The sequence below is a fragment of the Solanum tuberosum genome, unplaced genomic scaffold, assembly GCF_000226075.1.
Source record: "Solanum tuberosum cultivar DM 1-3 516 R44 unplaced genomic scaffold, SolTub_3.0 scf00844, whole genome shotgun sequence".
Taxonomy (NCBI): Eukaryota; Viridiplantae; Streptophyta; class Magnoliopsida; order Solanales; family Solanaceae; genus Solanum; species Solanum tuberosum.
The window spans coordinates 5,766-17,037 of NW_006239761.1; positions in this window are offsets into that span (position 1 = coordinate 5,766).

The window sequence follows — 11,272 nt, forward strand, 5'->3', positions numbered from 1 at the left end:
TAAACCTTAAACCCTAAACCCTAAACCCTAAACCCTAAACCTTAAACCCTAACGCCTATACCTTGAACCCTAAACCCTAAACCCTAAACCATAAACCCTAAACCCTAAACCCCATCGCTTCCCCATTTCCCAATTTTTTTCTCTCTCTAATTTCTCTCTCTACGCGGGACTCTCTGAAAAATTTGCACAGCCGCTACTGTTCCAACGGCTAGTTTACCAGTTGGAATGGCGCGTGAGCCGCCGGTGAGCCTTTTTCAGGCCGCCGGACCAAGCCATCTGAGGCGCTCTGAGGAGACGAACAAAACCCACCAAGAATCACTCTCTAATTCATCCTACAACTCCACGAATTCGCGAAATACAGAGGCGATGAATATCGCGATTTCAGAAAGGGAGTTGGAAGGGATTCAGAAAATTATTTCCCCAGGTCGCGACAGGTTGATACATCGAAAACTATTAACTGGGAATGATTCTCCTAATCAAGGGCTACAACATACTCAAAAATCACATGATTCCACCATGCCAATCGCGAGATCTGATGAGGCGATTTCTGGGGAACTCGTCGCACATTCACCAGAGTTGCGCCTCCAGATTCGTCCAAGTTCCCAACAATTTCATGGCGATTTGACCACTGGGGATTGTTCACCTGGTGAAGAGGTACATCTCACAGCAATTTCAAGTAAAATGGCCGGTCAAATCATCGGCGACATGAACTCCGGTGAGCAACCAGTCGCAGGTGACGACTGCGCCACTAAGAGCAATTGCTCGTTGGATGAGGAGATCCACTTGACCAACATATCCACCAATTTAGCTCAGGAACACAGTGAGAAGGAGATTCAAACGAGTTTCCTAAATTCTACAATCAATCCACAAGCTGAAATGGATGAATTCAATCGCAGAACTGAAGAACAACAGCAGGTGACCTTGTCCCAAACTCAGGCAGGGTCTAATGACCAAAATCAAGATCACAATGCTACAGGGACACAAAAAATAGTGATGGAATCTAAGCAAGTAGATACACCACAATACCAGGACCAAAACGATCAGCAGGACAATACAAATTATACTAATTTGGAAGGCATTGAAGTGGAGAGTTCTTCACACTTCTCTTTTGGAGTGAAACCAATGGACACAATTCCCAGCAATGGAGAACAGCAAAGAACTGGTAAGACTCCTAAGTATAATAATGAACTTGATCATGATTGTATGCAGAAACAACAACAAACAGACTCCACGTCATTAAGCAAAAATCCAAGTGCGGCGAGCACTCAGGCAGGTAAGTCCTCTCACTCTAACTCCAATAGAAATGTTGTTAATTTGAGTAGTAGTGATGTCCATGTGAATGACATTGCAAATGAACAAATGAATGTTATGAGAAATGAGCAGGAAAATCGCAGGGGAGTCACTGAAGCACATCAGCAGGTTAGTCGAAATCATAATAGTGGGCGAGACAAAAATTTATCACAATCACCTGCTCAAGGAGGGAATGCTGAACCAAATAGCTATCATAAGGAATTTCCTAAACTTTCTAGCAATTTTGATAGACAGACTAGTCCTAATCAGCAGAGTCAGCAACTAAATCAATCTGCCCAATCCAAAGAGCCCAGCAATTCTAACGAGAACCATAATTCCAAACAGAATCAGAGTATAGAACCTGTTCCTTACACTGTCGTGCAGACTCTAGCTGCTAGGCTCAGGCAAATTCATGCTACACAAACTACTTCTATTGAACTTGTTCCTCCCAGGCATACTACTAAACAAGGCCAACCTGCTGTGATCTTCGATATGGATGACTTCATGAATAAATTAGCTGTGGACTGTAAATATACCCTTATAGGTAAATTCAGTACCACCATGCCAAAGATAGAATTAATTAGAAAGAGTTTTATTCTACAAACTCAGCTGAAGGGGGGGGTCAATATTGCTCACTATAATGCTAGGCATGTTTTCATTGACTTGGAAAATGAATTGGACTACAATACTGTATGGACACAACAAAGAATGACCATCGAGGGCAAACTCATGAGAATTCAAGCTTGGACTCCCAATTTCAGACCTGAAGAAGAAACACCTATTGTTCCTATCTGGGTACTGCTACCAGGTTTACCTTGGCACTGCTTCAAGAAAGAGTTCATCACTCCTCTGCTTGAATCTGTGGGAAAAGTTATATACTTAGACACTGCCTCTATTAAACGAACTCGAGCAAGTATGGCCAAAGTAAAAGTCCAAGTAGACCTCACCAAGGATAGACCTCGACATGTTTGGATTGGACTGGATGATGAAGACCTCACCATAGGGAGATGGCAACCAATTGAATACGAAAATATCCCTCCATATTGTGCATACTGCAAACATCAAGGCCACATGATTGGGGAATGTAAGTTCAAAATAAGAGATGAGGATTTTCAACGAAGAAAAGAATTAGGAGCAGAAATGAAAAACATACATAAAGGTGAACAAGGGCAACAAGGAACTGATCACAGACAAATCAAGCCAAGGGAGCAAGAGGAACAACAACATCACAACACCAAGGAAAAGAGCAACCAGCAACCACCTGAACAGCAAAAGGAAGCAGAATGGCAGGAATCAAAAAGAAGAAACAATAAATCACAGGCAGAGAAAACACAGAAGGCAGTGTGGAGGCCAACCTCACCACAGAACAAAGAGCCAAAAGAACATCCACAACCCACAGTTCAGCAAACAGGTATAAATAACAGCTCTAAACATAGCTCTTTTACTAACCTTAACATACAGGGAAAACAGAATGAAAGTACTCAGGTGAATAACAGCAATGAAAGGAAATCACCACAAGGAGCACAAAGCAAGTCTAAAGTAGACCACAACCACAATGAACAGGCCAAGCAAACAGAAAACAAAGCAAATAACAAAAACGCAGGTATTGACTCAATGCTCCCAATTCCCATAAACCCCAATTGTTCATATCTTGATGGTACTGCTGTAGCTAAAGGAGGGATGGATGGGGGATGTCAGGAGACACACACTAACATGCAGGAAAGGGTGTCCAAAGGGGGGAATTTGCTTCATGTTCTGCATGAAGGTACACACATTGACCATAGTTTGGACCCTAGAGCTTCTGCTACCACTTATGATCAACAACACAGTCCAAGACAACAACAGAACCAGCACCAAAAACAAACTGAGACTAACAATCAAGCAGCTGCAGAAAAGGATGTTTCCAGACAACAAGTAGAGGTAACAAAAAAGAAAAACCCAAATAGAGGAACTATGGCAAAAGACATGGGATCTAAAGCAAGCACTAGCAGCCATGAGGGCACTCCCAAAAGCACAAATAAACCGAGCAAAAAGAAAAGGGATGCAGCAAAAAAGAAACAAAATAAACAGCAAGATACTGATCAGCAAGGAGAGCATAATAAGAAGGATGAGGTGTGCAAGAAATTTATTATGATAGATGACCAGCAAGGCATGGATATCACTCCTCTGCAAGCTCAATACATGACTCCACCTCCTACTGTCCCCCCTGATAAAAGCCAGAATATCTGTCAAGTTAACACTGTCCCCATTATTGATGAATATGCTGTCGACAATTCAGAAGATGAACTTGATGTGGATAATCACTCTCTTAAAGACCATGATGATGATGATGAGACTAGTGAGCTATTGATTAGAGCATTCAGTCCACACAATGATAAGGGTCTGGAAAATGAAATCCAACATGTAACTACCACTCAGGGACTATCTCCAAGAGGCTTTCATCTTAATGCCTTCCATTCCAAACATCAAGATATCAATACTGTCACTGCAGGCAGACCAAATACTAGGCTCTTTACATCCAAATCTTCTCAATGATTAGTACACTCATTTGGAATGTGAGAGGGATCAACACCCAAGGGGTACTTGAAAGAATCAAAATGCTCAAGAAGATGCACCAATTGTCCATTATTGCTATCCTTGAACCCTTTTCAGATAACATTCATGTTCAAGATTTTAAAAGCCAATTAGATATGGCAAATGTTGTAAGTAATCGCAATGGTAAAATTTGGCTTTTTTGGACTATGGATATTGACTGTGTGGTGCTAGAGGAAGATGAACAGCAAATTACTTGTGATATTGGTCACATTGAATTGCAGACACACTTCACCACAACTTTTGTCTATGCTAAATGCAAGGACCATCTCAGGAAACCTCTATGGGATAGAATGTTATATTTTGCTACCACAAATACCAACCCTTGGTGTTCAGTAGGTGATTATAATGTTATTACTTCCACTGAGGAAAAACTGGGAGGTCCCCCTTACAACATGAGAAAGAGCCTTGAGTTCATAGCTGTGATTGAAGCTTGTGGTCTTACAGATTTAGGCTTCAGTGGACAGAAATTTACGTGGTCCAACAACAGAGGTATACATCAGAGAGTATGGAAAAGGCTGGACAGAGGCCTGGTTTCAGATACTTGGCTGGAAAGAATGCCTCAGACTACCATCACTCATTTATCTTCAGTAGGATCAGATCACTGTCCCTTACTGATGGAAATGAATGCTAAGGAGGTGAATCATATCAGATATTTTAAGTTCCTTAACTGTTGGACTGACCAACCTAATTTCCTTGACCTGGTTAAATCTTGTTGGGAAAGGCCTGTAGAAGGTAACAACATGTGGAGATTTCACCAGAAGTTAAAAAGGTTGTCCAACACACTTAGCACTTGGTCCAGAGGGGAATTTGGTGACATTTTCATCAAAGTCAAGGAATATGAGGAGAAAGTCAGAACTGCTGAGGAGCAACTAATTCAAAATCACAGTGATACCAACAGGGCTATGCTTCATGAACTTAATGCAGAGTATATCAGGTTTCTGAAACTAGAGGATTCCATTTTAAAACAAAAAACTCAATTACAATGGTTCAAAGAAGGGGACTGCAACACAAAATATTTCCATGCACTGATCAGAGGAAGAAGAAGAAGGTTATTTATTCACAAACTTATCGGGGACGATGGGGAATGGATACAGGGAGATAATGCAATAGCTGAGGCTGCCTGTGATCACTTCCAAAATATATTTACCGGAGAAGACAGATTCATCAATGAGGATCCACTGGAATGTATTCCTAGGATGGTTACTCAAAGTCAAAATAACAACCTTATTATTATGCCTACTCTGGAGGAATTGAGAGAGGTTGTATTCTCTATGAACCCTAATTCTGCAGCTGGTCCGGATGGGATGAATGGTCACTTTTTCCAGAAGTGCTGGCACATTATCAAGCATGACCTCTTTGGTGTAGTTCAAGCCTTCTATTGTGGTCAAGTGATACCTAAATACTTTTCTCATTCATGCATAGTCCTCCTTCCTAAAGTGAACAATCCCAACAAGTTCAATGAGTTTAGGCCCATCAGTTTAAGTAATTTCACAAGCAAGATCATTTCTAAATTGATGAGTTCTAGACTTAGTTCTATCCTTCCCAATTTGGTTTCTCTCAATCAAACTGGTTTTGTCAAGGGTAGAAGTATCTCTGAGAATATCATGCTTGCCCAAGAGATTATCCACCAGATTAAGAAGCCTACCATTGGAAGCAATGTGATCATTAAATTAGACATGGCTAAGGCATATGATAGAGTCTCTTGGCCCTATATATGCTTGGTTTTGAGAAGAATGGGGTTTGATGAGGTCTTCATTGACATGGTTTGGAGGATTATGGCTAACAACTGGTATTCTATAATTGTCAATGGTAAGAGACACGGTTTCTTTCAGTCTACGAGAGGTCTCAAACAAGGTGATCCCTTATCTCCTGCCCTATTTATTTTGGGTGCAGAAGTACTATCTAGATCCCTAAACAGACTACACAATCATCCGGACTTCCATGGCTTCTTTATGGAGAGAAGAGGTCCACAGGTGAACCACCTTAGTTTTGCAGACGACATTATCCTCTTCACTTCTGGAAGACACAAAACTTTAACTCTTATTATGCAAACCTTGCATTCCTATGAAGAGACTTCCGGCCAACTGGTTAACAAAGATAAAAGTCATTTTATGATTCACTCAAATGCATTCAACAGCACGAGAGAAAGAATCAAAAGATTGACTTGTTTCAGACAGAAGGAGGGCCCTATCACTTATCTAGGCTGCCCTTTATTTGTTGGCAGACCTAGAATCATTTATTTTTCTGATCTTATTAATAAGATACTTAACAGAATCACAGGCTGGCAAACCAAGATTTTAAGTTATGGAGGCAGGGCAATCTTAGTTAAACATGTACTTCAATCACTGCCTATTCATCTTTTATCGGCTATCACTCCTCCTAGCACTGTCATCAAGCAAATCCAAAGTATCATGGCAGATTTCTTTTGGGGGTGGAGAAATGAGAAGAAAAAATATCATTGGTCTTCATGGAAGAATCTTAGCTTTCCTTTTGATGAAGGAGGCATTGGTGTAAGAAATTTGAAAGATGTATGCATGGCCTTTCAACACAAACATTGGTGGATCTTTAGATCCAAACAAACCCTTTGGGGCGAATTTTTGAAAGCTAAGTATTGCCAAAGATCTAATCCTATTAGTAAGAAATGGGATACAGGTGAATCTATCGTATGGAAACATTTAATGCATAACAAGCTCAAAGTTGAAGAGAACATTCATTGGAAAATCAATTCCGGTACATGTTCTTTTTGGTGGGACAATTGGTTAGGTATTGGACCTCTTGCTAGAGTTTCTAATGATAGTAATAGGTTCAATAACACCACAGTTGCCGACTTCTGGGAAGATGGACAATGGAATTGGAATATGCTACTTCAACAGGCCCCTAGCAGTCAAATATCCAATATTCTTACAACTGTTTTTCAGATTCAACAGGGATGCCCAGATCAAGCTATTTGGAAATTAAGCCCTGATGGCACCTTTACTTGTTCTTCTGCATGGAATGATATTAGAGAAAAGAGAACCAAATCGAAATTCAATTCCTTTATTTGGCATCGGAACATTCCTTTTAAATCATCCTTTCTCTTGTGGAGGGCTTTAAAAGGTAAACTTCCTACTAATGAAAAACTAACCAAATTTGGCATTGAGCCAGCAAATTGTTTTTGTTGTAACAGGCCAGGTTTAGACACAATCGAGCACACCTTCAACAATGGGCAATTTGCTTCATATGTGTGGAAAGGCTTTGCTGAAGCTGCGGGAATCGAGACAGACCACTCCTCTCTATCACAATTAATAGTGAAATGGTGGTCCGCTAAGTACAACAATGCAGCACACAAGCTGTTACTCCAAGCTACACCAATCTTCATCTGCTGGAACCTTTGGAAAAACAGGTGTGCTCGTAAATACGGGGGCAAGCAATCCAATGTTAGCAAAGTCAAGTATGCAATCTACAAGGACAATTACAAACTCATGCACACAGCATTCCCACAAATCACATGGCCCTCAAACTGGACAGACCTGATTCAGGTTGCAGACAAATGTGTTCATGAGATCAAAGTAACTCTTGTCAAGTGGAAAAAACCTCCAGACCAATGGGTGAAAATTAACACTGACGGCAGTGCCTTAAGCAACCCAGGAAGAATAGGAGCAGGAGGTGTACTAAGGCAACACACAGGTGAAATGATACTAGCATTTGCTACGCCCTTGGGAGAGGGAACCAACAACCAAGCTGAACTAGAAGCAGCTATTTTCGGGATGACATGGTCTTTGGAACTAGGGTACAGGAACATCATTTTGGAAGTCGATTCACAGCTTCTTGTGGACTGGATCATGATAAAAAATAATCCTCCATGGAACATTAGCAATCAGATACAGAAACTCCAAACACTTATCAGACAAACACAAGAATTTAGGTGCAAACACATCTACAGAGAAGCCAATTTTGTGGCTGATTCACTCTCCAAACACAGTCACAAGCTCACTAGTCCCCAAATATACTTCAACACGCAACAGTTACCAAAGGAAGCAAAAGCTTATTATCATCTCGACATGTTGGAAATGGCAAGCTTCAGGAGAAGGAAGATTAAGAGAATTAAAGAACCCCCTTGAAATTTTCAGCCTATCAACTTAGCTATGATTAAAGAATAGTAGTTTTTTTAATAGATTTTTTTCTTTCATTTAGTTGTAAGGGGAGAGTCTCCCTTTTTTATGATTCTTAGATTCTTTGTATCGAGAGGAGTCCTCTCCTTAGGTGCTTAGTATCTTGGATTACCTCTTTTGTAAGGGGATGAGTTGACTAACCTGTTGGATTGCCATAAACCCTAAACCCTAATCCCTAACCATAAACCTTAAACCGTAAATCTTAGACATTAAACCCTAAACCTTAAATCCTAACCCCTAACCCTAAAGCCTAAACCTAACCCCTAACCATGAAGCCTAAACTATAAACCCTAAACCGTAAACTATAAAACCCTAAAACCTATACCCAAAAATCTAAACCCTAAATCCTAAACCATAAACCTTAAACCCTACACCGTAAACACTAAACTATAAAACCCTAAACCCTAAATCTAAACCCTAACCTGAAATCCTAAACCCAAAATCCTAAACCTTGTATCTACACCCTTAAATCTAACCTTAAAACCTAAACCCAAAACCCTAAACACTAAACCCTAAATGTTAAACCCAAAATCCTAAACTATAAAACTTAAGCCCTAAAACCTAACCCTAAACCTTTTAGGTAGGTCGACTACTAAACCACCATAGGATCGGAGGTTAGGTTTATGTCCCCCTCCTTGTACTTCTTTGTTTTATTAATGTTAAGGCCTGGGGGTGTTGCTAAGCCCCTGACCCCTACAAGGGTCGTTCAAATAATATTAAAAAAAACCTTAAACCCAAAACTCTAAGCCCTAAACACTAAACCCTAAACCCGAAATACAAACTCTAAGCCCTAAACCATAAATAGTAAACCCTAAATTCTGAACTCTAAACCTTAAACCCTAAATCATAAACAGGAAACCTTAACCCTAAACCCTAAACCCTAAAATCCCTAACCTTAAACCTTAAACCCTAAAACCTAAACAGTAAACCCTAAACTCTAAACCCTAAACCCTGAATCCCTAAACCCTAAACACTAGACCCTACACGATAAACAATCAACCCTAAAGCCTAAATCCTAAACCCTATACCCTATACCCTAAATCCTAAACCATAACCCCTAAACCCTAAACCCTAAACCCTAAACCCTAAACCATAAACCCTAAACCATAAACCCTAAACCCTAAACCTTAGACCTTAAACCCTAAACCCTAACCCCTGAATGATAAACGATAAACCCTAAAACCTAAACCCTAAACCAAACCCTAAATCCTAAACTGTATACCCTAAACCTTAAACCCTTAACCATAAACCCTAAACCCTAAACCTAAAACATAAAATATAAACCGTAAATCGTAAACCCTAAACCCTAAACCCTAAACCTTATACCCTAAACCTTAAGCATTAAACCCTACACCGTAAACCCTATACCATAAACCCTAAAACCTAAACCCTAAACCAAACCCTAAATCCTAAACCCTACACCCTAAACCATAAACCCTTAACCATAAACCGTAAACTCTAAACCCTAAACCCTATATACTTAACCCTAAACCCTAAACCCTAAACCTTAAACCCTAACACCTACTCCCTAAACTCTAAATGCTAAACCCTAAACCCTTAACCATAAGCCCTAAACCCTTAACCCTAAACCTAAACCCTAAATCCTAAAGCTAAACTTTAAAACCCTAAACTCTAACCCTAAACCTAAACCTAAACCCTAAACCTAAACCCTAAACCCTAATCCATAAACCCTAAACCCTTAACCACAAACCCTAAACCCTAAACCATAAACCCTAAGCCCTAATCCCTAACCGTAAACCCTAAACCATAAACCATAACTAAAAACCCTAAACCATAAATCTTAAACAATAAGCCCAAAACCCAAACCCCTAACCCCTAACCCTAAACCCTAAACCCTAATACTACAACCAAAAACCCTAAATCCAAAAACCTAAACCCTAAACTCTAAACTCTAAACCCTAACCCTAAACAATAAACATATAACCCTAAAACCTCAAACCTAAACCCCAAACCCTATACCCCTAATTCTAAATCATAAACCCTAAAGCATATGATAGGGTCTCTTGGTCCTATATATGCTTAGTGTTAAGAATAATGGGGTTTGATGAGGTCTTTATTGATATGGTTTGGAGGATAATGGTCAACAATTGGTACTCTATTATTGTCAATGGCAAAAGACATGGCTTCTTTCATTCCACCAGAGGACTCAAGCAAGGTGATCCATTATCCCCGGCCCTATTTATTTTAGGTGCAGAGGTCCTGTCCAGATCCTTGAACAATCTCCACAGGAGTCCAGATTATTATGGTTTTTTCATGGAAACAAGAGGTCCCCAAGTGAACCACTTAAGTTTTGCTGATGATATTATACTCTTCACCTTTGGAAGACAGAAAACTCTTAAGCTCATTATGCAAACCTTGAAGACTTATGAAGAGACCTCATGCCAACTTATTAACTTTGACAAAAGCCATTTGATGGTCCATACTAGTGCCTTCAATAGCACTAGAGATAGGATGAAGAGAACCACTGGCTTCAGAAAGAAGGAGGGCCCTCTCACTTACCTTGGTTATCCTTTATTTGTTGGCAGACCAGGGATTATTTATTTTTCTGATCTTATTAACAAAGTGTTGTGCAGAATTACAGGTTGGCAAACAAAATTGTTGAGCTATGGTGGTAGAGCAGTTTTAGTCAAGCATGTGCTACAATCTCTGCCTATTCATCTCTTATCAATAGTGTCTCCCCCTGTTACTTTCCTAAAACAGGTCCAAAGTGTAACAGCCTGCATTATGCATATACTTATTCTATTCCTGTGATACTTGACATACCCTTATAGTATAAGTGAGGGACCATGTTTCTTATATGATTAGTGCTCGTTTAAACTAGATCGGAAGGTGATGTGATGCCTGTAACGTTGCAGCATGTGTACTGCAGCTTATAACTCCAACGGAAATATTTAAACTCGAGACGAGAAGGTGGTAATTGAGCTTAAAGTTGAAAGTTAAGTGCTAAGTTAAAGAAAAATAGATTAATAATTAGAGAATGGAATAAAATAGGTGAGTTGCTTGCTTGACTTAACTAAGCTAGTAGGTGATAAGTAGGTGCATCACCTACTTTGACTTATTGACCAGTCCAAAGAACCAAGTAGGTGCATCACCTACTTGAGCTATATGGATCTAGTTAAAAAGGCCAAGGTTTATGGATCAGATTTTGGCCTATGCTAATGGACTCACTTGAGGCCCAAACTATGTTAAATAAAACAAAATGAAATTAAAGCCCA